The sequence below is a fragment of the Phyllostomus discolor genome, chromosome 3 (assembly GCF_004126475.2).
Source record: "Phyllostomus discolor isolate MPI-MPIP mPhyDis1 chromosome 3, mPhyDis1.pri.v3, whole genome shotgun sequence".
Classification (NCBI taxonomy): Eukaryota; Metazoa; Chordata; class Mammalia; order Chiroptera; family Phyllostomidae; genus Phyllostomus; species Phyllostomus discolor.
The window spans coordinates 167,277,149-167,302,089 of record NC_040905.2 but is presented as its reverse complement, the minus strand read 5'-3'; the positions used below and the strand labels follow the sequence as shown (position 1 = coordinate 167,302,089).

General features: G+C 38.9%; 1 protein-coding gene across 1 annotated transcript in view; it reads right to left on the bottom strand.

The window, feature by feature from the left end:
- C3H9orf135 (chromosome 3 C9orf135 homolog) overlaps positions 1 to 23,721 on the bottom strand; it is a 70,914-nt gene extending 47,193 nt beyond the window's left edge. Inside the window, exon 1 of the mRNA XM_036021736.1 lies at positions 23,604 to 23,721. The gene's annotated coding sequence lies outside the window, so the exon portion shown is untranslated. The remainder of the gene's footprint in view (positions 1 to 23,603) is intronic.
- Between the last annotated feature and the right edge of the window lie 1,220 nt (positions 23,722 to 24,941).

The window sequence follows — 24,941 nt, the reverse complement described above, 5'->3', positions numbered from 1 at the left end:
AAGTGCCCACTACATGCCAGGCATTTTGCTAGATACAGGGTATGCAAGCCAAATGAATGCCTTGCCTTCAGTAGCTCATAGTGTGGCAAGAACGACAGAGAATTAAACAAGAAATATCTACAATGGGGACAACTGTAATTGAACAACAATTAAAAAATAATCAAAAAGAAAACCCTACAAGGTGCTGAGTGTGGTCACAGGGCTGTGGAAGCTGAACAGCATGCATTCACCCAGATGAGGCACCCAGTGTGCACATTAGGAGGCCCTTTAGGACCTCACCCTCATCTTGGCCCTTGCACTGCATTCTGTTTACATGCTTACCTCCCCACCTCTGAGCATTGGGAGCAGAGCTGTGCATGGAGCCCAGCAGTGAGGAAGACCAGGTTGGAGTGTCTTCCCTTCCTCATACCAGGGCATTAATTTTAAAAACACTGAAAGTATTTTGATGTGATACCAGCATTTTTTGATACTCCGATGAAAAACTCTCTTGTAAGTCCTTAGTGAGTATATTGACCAACATCAAGAACCAGGAGTGGCCCTGGCTGGTATAGCTCAGTGGACTGAGCATGGGCTGTGAACCAAAGGGTCACCAGTTTGATTCCCAGTCGGGGCACATACCTGGGTCGTGGGCCAGGTCCCCAGTGGGGGCCACATGAAAGGCAAACACACACTGATGTTTCTCTCCCTCTTTGTCTCCCTCCCTTCCTCTCGAACCAGGAGTGGTAGAGGGAATGAGGCCATGGGGTTGAGTCTTGCTAAGCCAGGATCTAGCTGTGTGACCTTCAGCAAGTTATTTAACCTTTCTGTGCTTCCATTTTCACATATGTAAAATGAGCACAAAATAATACCAATACTTTTTTAGATTTTTATAAGATTTAGAATGAAAAGAATATCCACCTTGAATTTATTTTTGTGTATGGTGTAAGTTGGTGATAGAGTTTCATTTTTTTTGGCATGTAGCTCTGTCCAGACCACCCAATACCATTTGTTTAAGAGGCTATTTTTACTCCAATTTATGCTTTTGCCCCCTTTGTTGAATATTAATTGGCCATACATATTTGAATTTATTCTTGGGCTCCTTATTGTGTTCTATTGATCTTTGCATCTCTTCTTATGCCAGTACCAGACTGTCTTGATTACCGTGGCCTTGTAATATAGTTTGGTGTCAGGTATTGTAACCCCTCCTACTTTGTTCTTCTTTGTCAAGATTGCTGCAGCTATTCACCATACACAAAAATAAATTCAAGGTGGATAAAACACTTAAAAATAAATCACGACACCATAAAAGTCCTAGAGGAGAACATAGGCAGGAAAATTTCAGATATTCCACACAGCAATATTTTCACCGATATGTCCCCTAAAGCAAGTGTGTCAAACTCATTTTTACCAGGGGCCACATCAGTGTTGCAGTTGCCTTCAAAGGGCCAAATGTAATTTTAGGACTGTATAAATGTAACTACTCCTTAACTAGGAGCAAGGAGCTCGGTGCTCCTGCTGGGTAGAAACAAGGTGCCAGGTCCACAAGGTGGAGAACCAGATTCGGCCCGCAGGCCTTGTGTTTGCCACCTGTGCCTTAAAGGAAAGAATAAACAAATGGGACCTCATCAAAATAAAAAGCTTCTGCACAGCTGAAGAAAACAGCATTAAAATGAAAAGAGAACCAATCATATGGGAAAATATATTTTTCAGTGATACTTTGGACAAGGGTTTGATCTCCAAAATATATAAAGAACTCACATGACTCCACTCCAGGAAGACAAACAACCCAATTTAAAAATGGGAAAGGACTTGAACAGACACTTCTCCAAGAAGGACATACGGAAGGTCCAGACACATATGAAAGGATGCTCAGCATCACTAGCCATCAGAGAGGTGCAATTAGAACCACAATGAGATATTACTTTGCACCCATCATAACGGCATCATAAACAACTCAACATCAACAAGGGCTGGCGAGGTTGAGGAGAAAAGCGAACCCTAGTGCACTGTTGGTGGGAATGCAGACTGGTGCAGCCACTGTGGAAAAATAGTATGGAATTTCATCCAAAAACTAAAAATGGAACTGCCTTTTTGGTAATCCCAACACCACTGCTGGGATTATACCCTGAGAATCCTGAAACACAAATTCAAAAGAACCTATGCACCCCAATGTTCATAGCAACACAATTTATAGTAGCCAAGTGCTGGAAGCAACTTAAGTGCCCACCAGTAAATGAGTGGATCAAGAAATTATGGTACATTTACATGATGGAATACTGTACTTCTGGACAACATGGATGGATCTGGAGAGCATTATGCTAAGTAAAATAAGCCAGACAGTGAAACACAAATACCACATGATCTCACCTATAAGTGGAACCTAATGAACAAAACAAACAAGCAAGCAAAATATAACCGGAAACATTGAAATAAAGAACAAACTGACAGTAACCAGAGGGGAAGGAAGAGAAAGTAAATGGGGAAAAATAGGGGAAGGTCCATCAAGGAACCTGTATAAAGGACACATGGAGAAAGCCAAAGGGGGTAGGTTCGAGGGTGGGAGGTGGGGGTGGGTGGGGCAGGGGTTAGAGGTGGGGTGAAAATGGAGACAACTGTTCTTTAACAACAATAAAAAATAAATAAATAAATGAAACGAAAGAAAATAAAGGCAGAAGGTCCTTCAAACATTATAAAGCTCTATAAACATCTATGTATAGTAAATGCTAATTGGGCTTCAAAAAATCCTGGTTTGTTGAATTGCAGCCTAATGTTTTTGTAATTTAACTCAATTTTCATAATTTAACAAAGTCCTCATTCCAGGTAGAAAACGTTCATCTTGGTTAGTTCTGGATTTCTCCCAGCTCTAAAGAGTCAAGAACCCATCTTCGTTGTCACTGTCTCTCCCTGACAACATTTGCAGAGCGCTCTCACTCCCCTGTGGTTTCCAGCTATGGATCCATGCAGCTCTCTGCTATGCCTTCCCGGTCAGCCATACAGGTGTTTGTATAGACTGGCACCCAGATACAAGGGTGCCACTCCCAACCCTACCAAAAACTTTGTGTCCATTTCCACCCAGGGCTCCTGGAAACCCAGATGCTGTCCCTGCGCTGTTTGCCTGGCCCACCAAGCAAACAGGTGTTTCATGTCCCCACCATACGGGTCATGGGGGACACGCAGGAGCCCTGCCCTTCAACAGCTCCAAAGACATTATCCTAGAAATAGAGGGTGAGGCAGTGATAAGTCCCATCAGCTCTAGGACTTCCAAAACCTGAATTCAGGTTTGCAATCCTGAGCGAATTCACACACACTCAACATCTTTGGTTTCCTCTACCTTCAGTCCATGACCTCTTCACCTGTGGTGGATAGGGTAGCCCAGTTCTTCATCTAGTTTTCCAAACCCACGTTGTCATCCTAAGGTACAAGCTTTTGAACCCCAAAGCCAAGAATTTGGCTCTGTTGCCTACTGTGTTATTCTTCCCCAAGGCAATAAAACCAGAATACCTCTGTAAAATCTTAGGAATTAAAGGGGAAAGCACCAACTAACACTACAATGTATTATTCCTCTTTATGTAACCCAGCTGGAATCATACATATCTTTAGATCAATGCAGTCATAAACTATCATTTTTAACATTTGTTTAATGAAGGAAGGAACCCCCGGAAGCAAAAATGATTAGTGTTCTTGAGAGTCAGAAGACAGCCCTGATTATCCCACTATGTATTTTAAGTTGTATTATAACTAGATTATTACAAAAGATATAAATATGTTTCTTTCATTACGGCAATCTCAGACAGAAGCCAAAAGCCCAGCATTGAAAAGATAAATCCAAAATGAAAGTGTTGCTTTGGAGGATTGAGCTAATGCAGCTGGCGTTCCCTAATGCCCGTGGGCTACCTTGGACAGTGTGCATGCCGCCCGCAGGCACCGGGGATGCACAGCTGGCAGTCTCAGACCTCCCTTATTTCTAAGTGCCTGCCAGCCCACCAAAGAGAAATATACATTTAAAAAATATAAAATCTATAAAACATAATAGAAAAAGTTAAACATTTTACTACATATCAAATATATTTTTTAATTTTCATGTTTTAAATACAGTATACTTACTATATACTAAATAGATATTTACTATATATAAGAATATATAGGGGATTAAAATAAATAACTAGGGGACTATAAAGGAAATATGAGATTAAATTAATTCTGTGACTTTATATTAATTAGGTAAACATTAGCTTGTGTCTCAATTTCCTGAGATAAACTGAAAATCATACTAAGGAAACAAATTAATCAATGCATTGAGAATCTCAAGTGCAAAGTGATATATAAGTGTAAAATATTATTACATATAATAATATTGTGTCTATTTACAAATGTTTCAGTTGGGTGTTTTTAAATACTTTGTCAATACTAATTAAGTCTTACAGCATCTTTGTGAGATAAAAATTATCAAGGTATAATAGATATATACCTTATATAGACTTCTCCTCCTTGCTACCTGCATTCATTTATGGTCACCATGCAACTTGCTATGACTTGTCATTTACTGCAATACAAATTTTTCATGAGGATAAAATGAGCATAATAAAATTTACAATGTCTCTGGAACAGTAACTTTAAAGTTTTGACCACAGCCCTTACCCACCCCACTCCAACCTACCCTGAGACATTTGACAATGATTGGGGACATTTCTAGTTGTTGCATCTGGGTGGGGTGGGTTGTTACTGGCATCTAGTGGTGCTGCTAAACATCCTACAATGCACAGGACAAACCCTACCACAAAGAAATACCCAAAATGTCAAAAGTGCTGATGCTGAGAAAGCTCCAGAGAATAGTTGCGCGCCAGACTCAGATCAGTGGTTTCTGAAGCTACATGTTTCATGAGCAGCAAAACTTCCCCTCAAAACTTGTAGCACCAACATAGAATTGCCAACTTTTTGTCTTGACAGGGACATTAAAAATAAAATAACAACCTATCACCTTTAATAAGAAGACCTCTAACACCAAAGATATGTAAAAAGCAATCTGAATCCTTTAAGTCACAAGTGGCAAACATAAGGCCCATGGGCCGAATCCGGCCCTCCACCTTGTTTTATCTGGCCCAGCACCTTGTTTCTACCCAGCGGCAGCGCCTAGCTCTTGCTTAACTGTTAAAGAGTAGTTACATTTATACGGTCCTAAAATTACATTTGACCCTTTGAAGGCAATCGCCAGGCTGATGTGGCCCCCAGTGAAAATGAATTTGACACCCCTGCTTTAAGTGAAGTAAATGTAGCTATCCAAAAAACTTGCTACCTGTATATCACCTTGGATTAGTAAAAAGTCCTTATTGACCAGCACTGTTCTAGACTACAGACTGGCTTCTGCAAATATTAATTTGCCCAGACATGTGTTTGACAGCAGCTGGGCAGCAGTCAGTTCAAGGCAAAAGCAGCCTGAATACAGGTATTCCATGCTGCTGATTGAATGAAGAGCTGTGTCTCTGATGCCAGGCATTCAGGTACAGGCTGACATTCTTGCTGGGAGGAGGACCCACAGGGCTTCCTGCTAGCAGGGCCACAAACTTCCTTGATAGGCAGCTAGCTTCCTTGACAAGGTCCTTCTCCTGGGGACCTTGTTCTATCAAGCCCCAGAGCCGAATACTCAGGCTGCTTTTTTATGATAAATCTTTATAAAAGACGTCCTTCATTACAGGAGATAAAACTTGCTTCCTCTAGTCTACTGTGGGAGAAATAGTATGAATATGGATTGAATTAGGACAGGGGAAAGGGCTGACAAAATAGGATCAGAGCTGCCAGCTGTATAAAAAAGGTCTTAGAACCACAACCCTGGTATAAAAAATGCCACTTAGACTGATGTGAAGAGGGTCAAGGTCAATAAAATCTAGTAAGGCAAAGACATCTTGAGCATATTCCATTCTGAACAAATGCCCAACATATTCAGTTGGTATACACCTTTGTGCCACCAACCCTGCAATCACCTGAACCCTGTAGATCCCACCCTTCCTGCCTCCTTGAGCCTAACATAGTCCCAAGTCATGCCTTGTCGAGAGGACTTTCTGGGTCTGTTTCTGGAGTCCTTTAAGAGGTTGAGTTGCGTACCATAAAAGTTGGATGATTCCACATCAAAACAGATCTATAAGCCCCTTTTGAGTAAACACATAGAAATCCTCAAGTGAGTTGCAGGGCTGAACAAACTCAAGTCCAGAACATACTCAGGGAGGCACCTGCAATGTCCCCAAGGCTGCCCCAACAGCCAGTGGCAGACAAGGTGGAATTAGGTCACAGGTACTCCTCAAAGGAGAGGGGACCAAGTTACACTCCAGGGTTTCCATGCTCCCATGTCTCTGTGGGGTAGGTGAGATAGGGGTTGCAATGAAACCAGTATCTTTATCACTGCTATGCCTTCCACATTGTTTTATAATTATTCATTAATGAAGCTGCCTTCTCATTAGATTAAGAAATTAGACAGAAGGTTTATTTTTATTCATCTTTGCGACTTCAGTGCCTGGCATAGTCTAACACATTGTAAGTGCTTATTAAATCTTAAATGATTGATTGATTGAATGTTATTATATTTTGTTACTATAATCTTAATATAAATGCTGAAAGCAATGGCTTTCAAATGTGTCCATAAAAATAGAGAGTATCCCAGTTCACTCTGCCAAAGCACACATAAAGAGGGAGTGATAATATATGTAGAGATGCTAGTTCTTTGCATCAAAACTTGTCTTGGGAGGAATTATAAATCTGCTTGCTGAATGGAAAAATTGTCAACATATATATGCATAACACTGATTGCAAAGGGGGTTTGAAGCTGAGCAATATCTGATACAAGAACAATGAAAATCTGAGCTGAATACTAGCTTCTGGTTACTTGGCAGAGACACATTTTCTTTGCAGATTTCAAAGATGTTAAAATGTTTAGTTAATACTCCGGATGGTGGAATATATTCATTTTAAATTTTAGAATTATTAATTTAGTTCATAAGTAGTCCTTCAGCCATTGTATTTTCTGATGTAAATCTAACCCAAATGAGAAGAGAAAGACATCTTTTCTATTAGGTTCTATAATCATCTGCTACCTACAACTTTAAAAGAAAACTACCCTCAAAAGTCAGCTATATTTTCTGACACATTTGAAGCACAAAACTAGTAAAATCAAAGACTGCAAAGAAACATTTGACAACCCACTTTAAAGATTGCATGGCAAATGACTAACATGCTAAGGCAGTATTATTTGGTGATACAAATGTACCAACTGAATAATGAAGACTTTTAGATGTAGCTGCAGAATCATAAGGAAAATCTCATGTCTTGGTAGATATTGTGACATTTCCATGTTATGAAGATAGACTTTGTTTTTCAATGTGTCTTATGCTGTATGTGATTTGTATATCTATAACCATGAAACCACAGAATTTGAATGGGTGCACTCAAAATAAAAACCACTTGATGGAAGCAGATGAGTGAAGTAATTTTCTTCACTCAGCATATGCTTAGTATCATGTAAATATGACCCATTATTATTATGAATTTTCTTTCACAAAGGTTTCAAGAACAGGAGGCCCCATGAAGAATATTGGAGAGAACAAAAGGAATACAATATTTGGAGCCTTTGCCTATTTAAAGAGTTTAAATGAGTCCTGGCTGGCATAGCTCAGTGGATTGAGCATGGGCTGAGAACCAAAGCATCGCAGGATCAATTCCCAGTCAGGGCACATGCCTGGGTTGCAGGCCACAGCCCCCAGCAACCGCACATTGATGTTTCTCTCTCTCTTTTTCTTCCTCCCTTCCCTCTCTAAAAATAAATACATAAAATCTAAAAAAAAGAGTTTAAATGTTAAATAAATTTGGTCAGTCTGATTAACTGCCAAACACATGACCATGAACACAGCTGAGGGGACATGTATTAAGCAGGGTGACACTATAATTGATTATCCTGCTGGGGACACTTTTAGAGGGAAATGAAATACTAAGTATACTGGTAGTGGTGAAAACCAGGACTGTCCAACTCAAACCCAGATCAGAACATTCTTTCCCAGTCTTCCGATGACTGCATCTCAGTTATCTTCAGATCCTAGGATACTTCTTAGGGTTTCTTTGACCCTCCCCTCTAGAAACAGATAATATTAACTGGCCAAAGATACTCTGGATGGTGGAAGAGTAGGGCTAAAGAAAGTCAGGATTTTTAAATTGTACTAAATATTAGTAATTACTGTAGTCCAAAGAATGCCCTGACAGTATTTCTGCCTTAAGTGGCATGAAGAGCAGTTTGCTCTGCTCCAAAACAAAAGCAGACATCTACATAAACTCCTATTCCTATAGTGTTAATATTACTAGCTTAAATAATTTGAATTAATTATTCTAGAATAACATCAAAAGATTATATGAGCTTAAGGCCCATTTTAATGCACATTTCTGTGAATGCATGAGTAATTGCATATTAAGTAGATAATACAAGCTTCATTGGTTTCAAAGCAATTCATTTCATTCCAATTAGAAACAAATGAACAAGCCTTTCTTCATGAGTAGAAACTAGAGTCAAAACAGACCTCTATTATGGACATAGCTACAGAAATAAGTACTTTTCATTTTCTTCCTAGAAATCACTCAAAAGTAGCCAAGGAAATGGCAAAATTATAAGCAAACTAAATTGTTGGCAAAATCAAAAGTTATAAGCCCCATGTTACATCATGTGTAAGGGCTACCATAAGCAGCCAAGATCCCAGCAAAGATAACTGGAAATGGAGGCAGTAGAAGAAATCTCAATAATGAGAACTTCCAGCCAAGATGGAGGCATAGGTAGATATAAGGTAGATACTTTGCTTCCTCATAAAACCAAAAGAAGGACAACAAAAAATTTAAAAACAAAAACCAAACAGAACTGCCAGAAGATCGAACTGTATGGAAGTCCAATAACCAAGGAGTTAAAGAAGAAACATTCATCCAGACCAGTAGGAACAGTGGAGACTGGAAGCCTGGGTGGCAAGGACACGTGGCAAGGTAGCAGCTGAAAGACCAGATGGGTGAGGCAGCAGCTGGCAGATGGGATATTCTCACATTTGCCTGTAGATTATCTGGGAGGAACAACTGGGGAGGGAGACACTGTAAACCAGGGTTCCAGCTAAGGAAAATAAAGCCTCAAAACCTCTGGCTATAAAAGTCTGTGGGGGTTGTGGCAGCGGGAGAAACTCCCAGTCTCACAGGAGAGTCTGCTGGAGGGACCCATAGGGTCCTAGAATGTACACAAACCTACCCACCTGGGAATCAGCACCAGAAGGGCCCAATTCACTTGTGGGCAGAAGGGGAAGTGACTGAAAGCAGAGAGTGAGCCAAGCAGGTAGCATTGTTCCCTCTCAGACCCCTCCCCCACATATAGCACCACAGTGCAGCTAAGTGGGTTGCCTTGCCCTGGCGAATACCTAAGGCTCTGCCCTTACAATGTGCAACATGACAAAGAAATATGGCCAAATGAAAAAACAGATCAAAATTCCAGAAAAAGAACTAAGTGACAAGGAGATAGCCAACCTATCAGATGCAGAGTTCAAAACACTGGTAATCAGGATGCTCACAGAAATGATTGAGTACAGATGCAAAATAAAGAAAGAATTGAAGGCTACACAAAGTTAAATAAAGAAAAACACACAGAGAGCTAACAGTGAAGGGAAGGAAAATGCAGGGACTCAAATCAAAGATTTTGAACAAAAGGAAGAAATAAATATCCAACCAGAACAGAATGAAGAAACAGGAATTCAAAAAAAAAAATGACGAGAGGCTTAGGAACCTCTGGGACAACTTTAAATGTTCCAACATCTGAATCATGGGGTGCCAGAAGGAGAGGAGGAAGAGCAAGAAATTGAAAACTTACTAAAAAAAATAATGAAGGAAGACTTCCTGAATCTGATGAAGAAAATAGACATGCAAGTCTAGGAAGCTCAGAGAGTCCCAAAGAAGTTGGACCCATGGAGGAACACACCAAGACATATCATATTTAACTTACCCAAGATTATGGATAAGGAAAGAGTCTCAAAAGCAGCAAAAGAAAAGGAGACAGTTACCTACAAAGGAGTTCCCATAAGACTATCACCTCATTTCTAAAAAGAAACCTTACAGGCAAGAAGGGCTAGGAAGAAGTATTCTAAGTCATGAAAGGCAAGGACCTACATCCAAGATTACTCTACCCAGCAAAGCTATCATTTAGAATGGAAGGGAAGATAAAGTGCTTCCCAGGTGAGGTCAAATTCAAGGAGCTCATCATCACCAAGGCCTTATTATATGAAATGTTAAAGGGACTTATCTAGGAAATAGAAGAAGATCAAAATTACAAACAGTAAAATGACAACAAACTTACAACTATCAACAACTGAACCTTAAAAACAAAAACAAAAGCAAACAGCTAGAACAGGAATAGAGTCACAGAAATGGAGATCACATGGAGGGTTATCAGTGGATGGGAGAATGAGGGAAAAGGTACAGGGAATAAGAAGCATAATTTGTAGGTACAAAATAAATAGGGGGAGGTTAAGAATAGTATAGGAAATGGAGAAGCCAAAGGACTTATATATATGACCCACTGACATGAACTAAGGTGGGGCAAATGCTAGAGGGAAGGAGGGTACAGGGCAGAGACGGAAAAAGGGGAGAAAAAATAGGACAACTATAATAGTAAAATCAGTAAAATATACTTAAAAAAGAAAGAAAAAGAAATCTCAGTAATGAGATTTCCTGCTGGGAACTCTCACAATGCCAACCAAATTACATTTCTGTAGTTATGCAAATGAAATGGAAAATGCTATATCATTCACTCACACACACACACAGACACGCACACACACACACAGGGGTGGGTAACAGTAAGTTTACAGTTGTGAGTGTGTGACACCGTTTATTCTTATATAATTATTTTGTAATTATTGTATTACAACTACATATATCATATATGATGTGTAATATACATAATATATAATATATATGTAAATTCCAACACATTAAAAGCATTTAGGAGCTGAAAATTCAGTGGAAATTTTCAGGCAACACTTGGGTGAAAGCCTGTAACCAATGAGGTAAGGAGAACATAAACACACCAAATCTGCTGATGTCATCGGGTGTTTGCAAACACTGTACAAGGGCAATGGCTTCAGAGCTAGAGAGACAAAAGTCTCATCCTAGAGCCCAGCTGGGAGGGGAGTTTCCCAAGAAAATCTTCCATATGTGATAGACATTGTGCTCCCCAATGCCATGTCTCCTTCTTTCCTAGGAATATAAAAGGTTAAAATTCCCAGCTGCCATGCAGTTAAGGAGCTCCCATCCAGTTAGTGGGGCCTTCTGACTTCTTCTAGCCAGTAAAATAAATATAAGCAAAAATGACATGTGCCATTTCTGAGCCAAGACAGTTTAAAGCTCTTAGACAATCCTCAACTCTTTTCCTACCAGAGCAACCAATGACTTTCTAGATAACGGAGCCTCAGTCAGCCCCATCTCAGAGTGTCTATGTGGAGGCAATTCTACCCCCCACCAAAAACCTACAGTGGACCTTGAGTGAGTAGGAAATAAACCTCTATGTGTTGAGCCACTGAGATTTTTTTGTATCTGTTTGTTATTACAGAATAAGCCTAGCTATTTTGACATAGAAATTAGTATAAGTAGGATGGGTGCTATTGTAGTAAAATCTAACGTATATAGCATTGGTTACAGGCCAGGCAGAAGACAATAGGAAACTGATACTGGAGGCTGGAAATGCCAAACATTTGATAGCCACATTAGGTGAAGAGTCAAATCATGTACCTAGCAAGATTAGTAAAGAAAGTGGAAAACAGTTTGTTAGTTCTGTGTATGAATTGCTAATTGACAAATGTTTTGTCAATGAATTTTTAAAAGGGAGAGAGAGAGATAAATTCAGGAAATTGGCTGATTTACAAGAAGAAAAAGGGAAATAAGAGATTCCAGGAATTTGGATTCTTGAAATGGCAGAAGAGCCAATGATGTTTAGATCTCAAATAGTAAGAAAGAAAACTGAGAAAGAATTTTCTGGGACAAAGTTCCATTAAACTTAGGCTTACAGCAAATTTCATCCAATTGCTAGATCCTCTCAGTGAATTAAGTTTCATTGGAGCTTAAGGAGCTGGACAAACAGAAGTTCCCAAGGTTTCTGATTTCTGTAACTAGAACAGTCCCAAGGTGAGACTCAAAATGTTATGAGGAGGAAAAGTGAAGGAACACAAGTCTAAGACCTTAGTCTAGAAAGAGTTAAAAGAGAAAGAGGTTACTAGCAGTTGGAACTAACTGTATTCAAATACGTAACTAACTTATGAAATTTTAAGAACTGTACTTCCAAACAAGCCAGAAAAATGCATTTAAAAATCCTTCATCTGTTCAATATTTAAAATACCTTTTTCCTATTCCCAAATAGGAAATTAACTGAGAGAGCTGAAAACTCACAGGAGGGTATATTCCAGGACATCTATTGCAGGTGTGAACAAGGAGAATAATAGAAAAGGTCACACACAGGCAGAGCCAAGGGCTACAACAAGAAATGAGAAAAGGAAGCTGCTGCCAGAAAGCAGAATCAGGGTCTAATCAAAGAACATTCCTGACAACAATGTAGGGCTCCCTCACAATGTCTGCCTGACAGAATTCAAGAGTGTGGATAAATGACAGTCCTGTCCCTTCCATGTTTCCTCTTTTTCAGGAGGAGTACTTACTACAGTGGCCTTGTCCCTGTGCTACCATTGTATCCTGCATAGATGGACAAGGACAGATACTTTGTCTTGTTACTTTGCAAGTCTTTGAACCAAGTAGAGCCACAGCTAGACTTTGCAGACACTATAGCATAATAAGGAGAGATCTTAGACTTTGACCTGCAACTAGATTAAATCTGGGTCATTTTTCTTGGGTAAATGTGCAAATATAGTGTGCATGTGGAAAGAGTGAGACTAATAACTGGTGACCTGCCTAAAAAATACAACTTCAAATGAACATGAAACTGATCAAAATTAAGAAAAAATATTTTGATCTATTTAAAAGATATAAATAATAAATGCAGTAAAACTAGAAATCCATAATGCATTTTTAAGAGCTCTGTCTTCAACCTGGAAATATTTAAACACTTTACCAAACAATTCATGAATCAATATAAACTGAAATTGCTGCATTTGTCAAAAATTCCAAAAGAAATACCACTTATAACAATCCATAGGCTATAGCTAAAGCACTACCTACAGAAAAATTCAGAGTTTTAAATATTTACATCAATAAAATTGAAACAATAAAATTAAATGAATGAAACATTTAACCTCAAAACAGAGAAAGAACAAGCAAGCCAAAAGCAATCAGAATGATAAAATAATTCCAAATACAAACAGAATGAAACGAGTTAGAAAAAAACAGAATAAATGAGTACATAAACAAAATAGACAAACTAATATTAAAAAAATTAAGGACAAGTATGGAGGGATACAAAAATAGAGGGATATAATATCAATATAATGGACTATTATTAGGCAATTAAAATAAATGAAATACTCATACATGTTATAACATGGATGAACCTTGTGAACATAATACCAAAAAAGAAGCCAATCACATAGGACCATTATATTATTCCATTCACATGAAGCGTTCATTACAGGCAAATCTACAGAGACAGAACGCAGAGTCGTGGTGGTCTAGGGCTTGAGTGCTGGGAAAATTTGGGAGCAACAGCATTTCTTTTGGGGTTAATAAAAATGTCCTAAAATTGATTGCGTTGATAGATATAAACTATAGAAACACAGGAAAGGGACATTGAATTACACACTTTAAAGTAGTTATTTGTAAACATTTAAATCAGACTATTTTCCATAACCCTACGCAAATATGTTTAGAAAGCTAGATAACGTAAAACTTTCTGAGAAAACAATTCACCAAAATTGTCCTCAATAGAGAGAAAAGTCTAAACAAATAATTTCCAAAAAGAAGTAACAGAGAAAGTTGTCAAAGAAAAAAGAGTCACCCTTCAAACAGCACTAGGACCAGATGTTTTTACTGTGGGAGAAAACTCCTTGTTTGTGCCTGAGACACCATTTAACATGCTTTGACCTGCTCACTCATCAGAGGTACAGGGGCCTGGATGGGGGCAAGAAAACCTATAATGGATCTCATTTCACTTACTATACTCACTTTAATATATCTGTAAATCAACTAGAGGTATCTTTTCCAAATTACTCATATTTATCATAGGATTGTTTAACATATAAAAAAGTCCAATAAAAACATGCAATCTATCTAGACAAAATTTCTCTAATAATTTACTAATACAGATACTTTTCTTTTGAATTCTGGGTATAACTCCACAATAGCTTAACTTTTAAGAAATTGTCGGCAATGTAATTTTGGCTTTGTTGGCATGAACTCTTATAATGAGAACAGGTGCCACTGAGCTCTGAATGTTCAGGATTCTTATACAGTAATGAGTGGAGAACTTATTTTCTGTGACTAGATCTATTAGGGGTTTTGCTGCTTTCCCCCTTTCTATTAATGGCCATATGCAGACTAACTAGCCTTAATGTGTTGACCCTAAATACATGTTAGCTCTGTTCTCCCTATACAGCTGACTGTAGGCTGACAGATATGTAAATTAGGCATCACAGGTAGATGAATAAATACTGTTTAGCTGGTTTGGCTACCACTTGATTCTTAATTCAAATAATTCTTGCAATCACACACTTGACATCACTAAATACTAGTCATTATGCAATCAAAAAATGCCCACACATATATCCAAACATTCTGAGGGAAGGAAGTAATACCCTCAGTTGAAAACTAATTAATGTGCCATCTTTAGTTCTCCCTGTAAATCCTAGAAAGTCAGACAACCTCCTCTAGAAAACATTCCCTGACCCAACAAGGCTAAATGCTCCTCTTGGGTGTTCCCAGAGCACTCTGCTTACTCCAATTTTAGCAGGTATCACAGTTCATAGTAATTAATGGTTAGCCTTCCTTATTCCTGTCTCACCATAGTTTTGACCTCTTAAGGGCAGGGAGGATGTCCTGTTCACTGTCAAACCCCAGACCCAACAGAGTGCCTTCAATATAGCAAGGGGTATATACATAAAATTCAAAAGAGCTCTTCAAACAAATGAACAGAAAAGGAAAACAAACAACTTGGGGGTAGTAAAGGGTAAAAGGGGCCGAATATATGGTGATGGAAGGTTTGACTTTGGGTGGTAGACACACAGTGCAATATATAGATGATGCATCGTAGAATTATATACTTGAAACTTACAAAATTTTATTAACTAATGTCACCTCAAAGAATTTAATTCAAAACATTTTTTAAATAAGAGAGTTCTTTAAATAATATTTTAAGTGATTTTTTTTTTTAGTGTGTGCAAACACTCACTTAATGTTTCTGGCCCCCAGCTGAGCATCTCAGCATCTTTTTGGTTTTCTTTTTTGTTTTTTTTGAATGTTTAAAAACTTGTGACAAGTCATTATATATATTAAATTCAAAATATTCTTTCTACCACTTTCTGTAAGAGGAGACCAAACTCTTTACAATAAATAAATGGCATTATATTAATTCTTTCATTTGGTTGAAACTGGAACAATCTGAGTTGGGATCTAACATCTTAACAAGAAACATAATTTTTCTGCCAATTATTTTTGTAAATGCTTCAAACCTCTGTGAAATCAATATAAAAATACACTGTGACTAATAACAATTAAAATGAATTTGTATTTAAAATAAAATAAACAGTAATAAAAGATTAGTATCTATCAAAAATAGTAACATAATATTCAAATGTATTCAGAACTAACTTTTTCAAAACACTATAAAGATCTGTTTATCTAAACACTACACAAGATTTCTGTTTTCTGCTCATTTAATCTAAGGCCAATTTTTTAGAACTGTACTGGATTGGTACTGGTTTGGGTGGGGGTGGGAGGAACACAGTTTAAAGTCAAAATAACAGCAAATGTAGGAAATCCCCAACATATTAATGGGTTGTATTCTAAACATTTGCTATAAAATTGGGTCTTTGGAATTTGGAACTCATTTTCCACTATGGGAGCTCTCTAGTTATACAATAGATACCTATAGGATAGGATAAGACACAACAGTTATCTGTAAGATAGGATAGATGGGATACAGTAGGCATCTATAGGGCAGGATGGGGTATAGTAGATATTTACAGAAGAGGATGAGATAGAGTAGACATTTATAGAATGGGATATAGTAGATATCTGTAGGATAGGATGGGATATAGTAAACATCGATATAGCATTGTCAGCTCATTCTTATAGCATTCTTTCTCCTGGGTTGGTCTACCTTGACCCATGGCTATTACAGAGCTATCACATTTCCATCTAACCTTGTCCCATCAGATGAGTCCAAACAGATACATAGCCCAGGAATGGGTATCTGACCTGAAATTTTTGGAATTTGAACTGAAAATACCTTAAAATCAATGTTTCTTTGTGGGATGAAGATGTAAGATATGAATTCCAGAACTAGAGCAGCCACGCTTCCCATAGTTTTCAATGGTAAGTGGAAGCAAACACACAAAGAAGAGGAGAAAGGAAAAGCAAGACCTGGTTGCATTTGCATCCCTTATTCCATGTATTCCTAAGGTCAGCTGCATCCCTGCTCTTCTTATCTGGTAATCAACCATTCTTTGAATATCGAGAGCTAATTCAGTCTCTTGCTTTTTTAGGCTACTGCAAGCCGAGTATCTGTCACTTGCAACCAAAAGACTGACCCGTACACCCATAAAATAAAACAATAAGGTGGCTTTCTAAGCCAACTCAGAGAAGTTTATGTAACAACACCAGTTCCAGTGCTATTAAAAACCCTGAGTCTGGTCTCAGTGTTCATAGACTGAACCTGTCCTTAGCGCTGAGCCCCACATTCTTCCTTCCTTCTCCCTCACTCCCCACACTCTTAACTAGAAGGGATCATCAGTGAGGTAAAAGAAAGAAAGCTTGGTGAAAAAGTACTTGTGACTGCCTATGAAGGAAAGAATACAGCAGAATTACAATGCAGAGAGGGGCTCCTGGGGCCCAGTGGGAAATGGTCCAAAGGGTAGGGGGTTGGCTCAGGCAGAGGTACTTGTATACAGCAATAATATTTACTAATCCGAGGGCACCCACATGGAAAAATACCTATCTGTAACACTCTGCCTTACAAGGGTTCATCTTGAGAGCAAAACTGTTTTATTTTGGCCATTGCCAATTAAGTTGAGCAAAACTTCACACAAAGGTAAAAGCACAATGACTCTACAATGACAAGTTTTTAGAAAAAGAATTTGATTAGAACTTAATAAGAGAGAACAGCACTGAAAGAAAAATGGAGTCAGAACAAAAGGATGCAGTCTCCTGGAATTTATTTGAAAAATAGAAAATAAAGTGCTTCCCTCCCCCCTAAAACTACTACATTTGACAGCATTTGTGGGTATGTGCATATGTTGAGGAATAAGAACGTAGGACTAGATTAAAAATAACCATGCGTAGGATCTACCATTATAGAACACAGACAGAATGAAAGGGTGTGGAAACCAATGAATTGAATAGCATCATCCTTTTTATCCAACATGAACTAGTAATTTAAAAGATATTTTTAAAAGACTCATAATAAACTATGAAGAGTGACTCAGACTCTGAAAGAGATGAAGAATTGTGTCTAAATTCTGACCACTTAGGGAATGTTTGCTTCAGGGGAAAAGATATGGAAAATGATATAAATAGTTTTTAAGTAATTTTACTTTATTTTTATGAAAATAATACCTGTTTATTATGGAAAATGTAGAACTGGCAAAGAAGCATAGAAAAGGACAAATAATCCATAAATCCACCATTCAGCAGTAAATATTTTGTGTTACATGATGACTATCATTTCAGTCTCTTTTCAATGAATATACACATTTTTTAACAGAAGAATCCAATGCATATTGCACTGTTTTGCTCACTCACAGTGAGGTTACATTTTTATATATTAATCTTTGTACTTTCCTTAATTCTTTAAAATAACATTTCCTCTAATAAATCAGAGGCATCCACATTTGCCTTGGGAACACTTAGGACTGTTGTGCCAGGAATATGAACAAAAGTAAAGTGTTGCTGATTAACTTCTAACTAACAAAATGGAATTTTTGAGTGCTGAGGGAGGCATTTTTCTTGAAAGTCAGGCATTGTTGAGAAATAAAGTTTAAATTTGTTAAGCTTCTAGTAACAAGACCAGGAGCTCCCAAACATGGGACAGATAGAGTGATCTTAAAATTTACATTTTACAGCAGATCACTTTACAAAGTAAAAGAAGGATTTGTAGTAAATCTCTAGCCAAGGGGAGCCAACCTATCCTGGGCAAAGCACAGCATACACACCCCCTCTCTACAGGGCGTTTGGTGGAAGCTGAATTGAGTGTCAGTGGGCCAGCAGCAGGGCTGCCATGAAGAGGGATGGAGGTGCACCTGTCACAGTGGTTGTGGGGTGACCTGCCTAAGACAGGGGCTGGGAAAGGACAAGCCTGACATAGGAATCTGTAACACCAGCAAAAGCCAAAGTGGAACTGAGTCTGTAAGCAGAGACATCAGGTCCTCAACAAATCAAGTGGATTAGTCACAAATTCACCAGCAGTAGGCACAGAAGTTGAGTAAAGGATGAGTTGAGGAAGAACAAGGACCACACACAGAGCCAGGGGCCTTACTCCCCCACCACCAAAATATCACATAACCTCGGTCCTTGTACACACACAGATGCCACCGGGGGAAGTAGAGGGTGGAGGAGGAAGGATTTGGAAAGAGTGGGCACTGTTCTGAAAGAGAATGTTTTAATCTAGCACAAAGAGACAGAGATACACTTTAATTGGCAAGTTTGAATTTTCTCTAGTTACCAACAGTTGAAAAGCTGTTAGGATCAGTTTTAGAAAATAAATTTCATATGCATCTCAGTTGTGTGCACATCTCTATTTCTGCTACCTACTAGGCAGTGAATATATTTCTATGTCATTGGTCTACTATTACATCATCTCAGATGGTCACATGATATTATAATTTAGATTTTTTTTAAGTATGAGTTAAGAAATAAAAATGTCTTTTAAAAGGAAATAAAAATATCTCTTTACAGGGTAAATACCATTTGTCTCTATATTCTCAAAATCTCCTTACTACCTGTTAGTTCCTGGTAAGTCATGCACTATAACTCGAGAAAGCAGTTTAGCTCCCATTTTAAGTTTGTTACCATTCTAATCAGAAGTCTAATGCTTTATACCTCTTTCAGAGGTGACCTGATGTCATCCTATCGCATCAGAATTATGGCTGTGAAAATGAGTTCTGGTTTTATTATGGAATCAGGCTATCCCTACCACACATTTATCACCATATTTTATTTTTCTTCCTTTTTTTCCTTTCCCTTTCTGTTTTCTGCCTATTACAGGGTGGGATAGAGGGAGTACAAAATGCCCAGGCTCTTAATTTAGGCAGGAGAGAAAACTGCTTGAAATCACAAATACATGAAATTAACCTACCCTTAAAACTCTGTCACCAAGGAGACCAGAACATGAACTATCTACATGGAAATCCAAATGATTTTTTTTTTTGCTTTACATCATCATCACTTATTACTGAATGTTGATTTGGTCAAGGAAGGGTGAGTAAAAATAAATAAGAAAAAAGAAAAGAAAGGAAAGAAAGAATGAACTAGCCTCACACTAGAGAATTACTAAGGACAATTACAGTTGTTCTGGTTCTTAGAATTACATTATTCTAGCGAGTGGGAAAATACCCCAAGAAAAATTTTCCCCAATTTGGAATTTCTGATGGAATTATCTAATGACATAGCTCCATAAATGCTGCATAAATAGAGAAAGATAATCTCTAAAGAAGGCCTCTCTCACTCAGAAGCATCAAGGGGTGATGCAGATGGTATGGTTCATGGCTCTCTATCCACCACTCCAGCTGCAAGGAAGAGATGGCTCCTATGCAATGTCTCGTCCCAGTTATGGGCCAGAGATATTGCTAACAACCATTCTGGGTATATCACTTTATTGTGCCTATTACACACGACTGTTTTAAATGTGTGTAGTGAAGTCAACAGACTTGTATTACATGCCACGTAAACAGAAACAGGGGAATCATCCAAATGTTTAAACTAGGTAAGTCGGAATATCTCCTAGTCATCAATATATTTTGCAAACCTATGGGTATACTCACTTAGTTGATCAAATACTCAGTCAAGAGGCCACCCAAATGGTGTCTTATAAATAGTAAGTGTTAATCTTTAATAAAAGATTAAAACTCCCTGGCTAGCGTAGCTCAGTGGATTGAGCGTGGACTGCAAACCAAAGTGTTGCAGGTTCAATTCCCAGCCAGGGCACATGCCTGGGTTGCAGGTCATGGCCCCCAGTAACCGCACATTGATGTTTCTCTCTCTCTCTCTCTCTCCTCCCCACCCTTCCCTCTCTAAAAATAAATAAATAAAATCTTAAAAAAGATTAAAACTCAATAAAAATTTTAATATGTAATAAAATAAGTCAATAGAAAGCAAACAACTATGACCAGCATGTATAAAAACAAAATGATCAATGGCATTGTTTACTTGGAAGTTTATCCAATTTGAACTTTATGCAGTTTTGTTTGTTTGTTTCAGGACAGATCTTGGTGACTGGTTGGATATGGAAGGAGGGAAAAAAGAGTGTCAACAACACAGCCAGCTCAGAAATATAGGCTTTGGTTCCTGGGAGCCATTTTCATCAGCCAATCAATATATAACCTTGTTTATGTGTGTTTCTAGTTAAAGACACCTTATTTAATGTATATTGTTGATTCGCTAACACTGAACTCACAGCCAACAGCACTGTAACGCATGCCTGAATGACACTTATATAACACAAATTTTCTCCACATCACACACTTCTTGCATGTAGGAACACTAGACAGCACTTCAGCACTATGCTTCAGGATCATTTTTCCAATGAAATCACCAGCAAAAAAGCATAAAAATGCAAAAAAAGCGGCACTAAATAGACTATGAAAAGAATACTTGTTCTCAGTATGAGTGCTGAAACAAGAAGGCAGAATGTTGCTTTGTCTGACCTCAGCTGAGAATGTGTGTGGGCGGTGACTTAAAACCTTTGCCTCTCTGCACATGTTCATAAACGACCATGAAAGCACCATGAATATTGAGTTGGGGTTACAAATGAATTTTTGCAAGTAGATAAATTTGCAAATACAAAATCCACAAATGACGAGGATCAACTATTTGCCAACTATAGAGAAATACTTTTATTTCTCCATGATGTTGCTTTTTACTATTCCACTGCATTTGCCTGGTTTCTTTTGTGTACCTATAAAGCTCTTATTCTTCTTTTTAAACCCTGCTCAGGAAATAATGCCCCCTGCCCCCCCACACACACACACACTAACTTCTCCTTGCTGTTTCCTTTGCTTCTTACACTTATCTCTATTTTGCACAAATAAGATTACTGAACTCATCCACTGGCCTGTGAAATTCATTGAGGTCAATGACCATGTCCTATATATGTATATACCAGTTACCATGCTTACTATGTGCCAGGCTATATGTTAAAAGGTACTTTGTATACTCTCCCCATGTTACAGTTGCAGAAACAGAGGACCAGAGCAGGCGTGTCACTTGCCATATAACAAGCTACAAAGTTGGTTTCCAAACCAAAGCCCAAGCTTTTAATGTTATCCTAAATAAATAGTATTAGCTACCACAAAGTACTGACTGCTTATTATGTGCCAGGCATGGTGCTAAATGCTTTACACAAATTATCTCATTGAATCTCCTTTATGCATCTCTGTGTCTCCAACACAGAGCAAAGTGCATGACACACAAATGTTACTTTCATTTAATGTATTTCTTCCTGCTCCCAATCCTTTCTAAAACCATAGCATGAGAACTCCGTGTATTTCCAGCAGTGGCCAAAATGACTTTCAGTGTCACAGCACCCTTCTCCCCACTGGGTTCCTTCCTTCCCTCTCATTTGCGTTCTTCTGTGGTTTTGCTATGATGTCTACAATGTTCACAGAACAAACTTCATCAAGCAATGGAGAAAAGGGCAAAACACTATCCACTTGAACAAGATTTTTCCCTGTGAAAATAATTTCTAGTAGTCATTTATATCATGATCTAAATCCTTATGGGGTAACAGAATCATGGAAGAGCTTAAGTGTTTAGCTTGAGGGGCGTGAGGTAAATAATGTATGAAGCTAAATGAGGATTTTGTTCCCTAGTGTAGCTTCGGATTTCAAATCCGTAGAACTTCTCACACTGAATTCAAAATAGGCAGTCAGTTTTAGAGCTGAGAAAGTAAAAGTAAGGTTTTGAAAAAATAAGGAATAGGCTCTAGAAAGTTTGCAAGACAGGAACTGCAGGGCTCACATAACATTGCATGAATGAATGGAATTGAAGGGGCCTAGCTTTAGGGTTAAAGTCACACTCATTCATCTTCTTTCAATGGCAAAAGTATAAAGTAGACAAACTTTGATACTTCTTTCCACTTTTCTCTTCCTGCTGTTTCCTCATGAGAATTCCAAATACAAAAATTAATTATTCTCAGCACTCCAGACAGGGGAAACTGACCTGAAAGACAGAATCCTAATTGCCCTAAAAGTCCTCATTTTTCTCCCAGTTTTATCTTATGGTTTTGCTATTGGTTACTACAATAGTTAATAAAAGAAAAGAATCTCTAAGTGAATTCCAAAACCAAGGTCTAAGCCAAAGGAAGTAAAGCAAATGCCTCTGGGGCCAGGCAACACCTGTATGAGTGAAATTACCAGAGAACTCTCATCTTCAGCAGCCAGAGCTCAGCTCCAGTACATTTATAGTTGCCAGGAGGAACAAACTTCTGTTGCCAGGCATTTCATCTTTTCAAGAAACAACATAATCCTGCATTTTTATGTGTAATCTCCGGGCAATTCTTTAAAAGATAAAATGAAAACACAGTGCATGCCAAACAAACTTGTTGGCCTTATGCAGTGGGAGATACCAGTTTGCATTTTCTGGCCAGATAAGTCCCAGTAGCTTATGGGATATTTAGGGATGTCTTTCAAATTAAATCATTCCTCCCCCCTCAAAATGATAGTCCTGGAGGCCATGCTCTGAGCAAATATCTCCCTGCTGTGCCCCTGGCCTCCTCCTAATGGGCCCCGCATCTTTTGATTTAAGTACCTGTTTCAGAAACTGACTTCCAGGCCTCTGCAAACACCCTCCAATCTGTCCTGCGACTGGGCGATCTAGGTGACCTCTGGTGGCCAGGGAGCTGGCTGCAGCAGGTCTCAGCGTGTGCTTGGGGCTACACCTGGAGGGCCCTCTTATCTCCTCCTCGTTTCCCAACTTGCATTCCTACCCTCTCCACATCTCTTTTGAAGACGTTTCCCTCTCTTTTCTTTTTTCTTCTCTCCTCTCCCAGTTCTTTTGTCTCGACCTTTTCTTTCCCCCTCTTCATTCTTTTTCCCCTCTTCCTTTGCTGTTCTCTTCCTTCCTCTATTTTCATTCTCTTCTGTTCATTCTCTCCCCTCCACCCTTCTCTTCTATTACTGTTCTTTCCTCTCCTCCCCATTCCTTACGTTATTTTCCCTCTCCCAGCACCCCCGAGTCCGGGGAACTTGGGAGAGCTCGCTCACCAGGAATACACCAACACCGGCTTCGAGTATTTCTTGCGATGGGAACGGAGGGTGAGGGAGCCCTTGCGCTCCAGCAAGTCGGTGGGTCCGAGCTCAAACCCGTATTGCCTACTGCTGCACAAGTCCTGGTAAGAGCCGTCAAATCTTGCCATGGTCGCCCCCCAGATACAGACTTTAAAAGATTTCCCTCTGCATTTGTTCTGCCCCCAACCCACAAAGGGTGAGATTCGGCGTCTCCCATCTCCTAAGCAACTTGGGGCGGGGTCAATGGTAGGTTGGATCGCTCAAACGTCATAGCCTTTGGTTTCCTAGACAGTGTAGCTTCCGAGTCCAGGAAAACTACATTTCCCAGAAAACCACAAGAGAAGGGTCCGGACTACAGAGAGGGAAGAAGAATCATCTCTATCTTGGGACTTGTAGTTTCGCCCGCCCAATCTCCTGAGTGGCTGGGCGGAGTTTAAGGGATGGCCGCAGGTCAGTCAAAGGCTAATGGGGCCTGACCCCAGAGAGGGGTCTGTTCCGGATATCCTTGTAGAAATTCCTTTTACCATTCACCATCTGTTGCCACCGTACCTATTGCTTACAAGTTTAATTAAAAGGGAGCAAGATAACTCTTAAATACGTCATTTCTATACAGCTTTTCTAACTGAAAGAGGAGGAGCGGATCATTCAGCTAAAGTGCGAGGATGAAAAGGCCTGGCTGGTTCCAGTTTAAGCTGCTTTATCAACCTTTCTGAACACGGGTTTCTTTGAAAAAGTGAAGGATGGAGTGAGACAGTGGAGGGGATGGGGTGGGCACAAGGATCTGAAGTCTCTTCAGATTATAGATACAGTTTAGGGCTCCTAGGCATTCGGCTCCCTAAGACTTGCCAAGTTCTTTATTGAAAACATTCGATTTTTAGTGACAACCCAAATTCATCACGTTATTGTGTTGTGAGTTATATGCAAGGAAATCTCAAAATGATCATCTATGGCATTGTCTTCAGGAAATCATTGGATAGATGTCTTTTAAATATATATATTTTAAAGATTTTATTTATTTATTTTTAGAGAGGGAAGGGAGGGAGAAAGAGAGAGAGAGAGAGAAACATCAATGTGCGGTTGCTGGGGGCTGTGGCCGGCAACCCAGGCATGTGCCCTGACTGGGAATCGAACCTGAGATGCTTTGGTTTGCAGCCCGCGCTCAATCCACTGAGCTACGCCAGCCAGGGCTTGGATAGATGTCTTATAGAAAGAAAATGCTTATTTCATTTTTGACTTTCCAAGTAAAGAATAATTAACACATCAGAATTCTCCCACAACCTTCGTTGAACACCTTAAGGGCATTAATGGACTTAA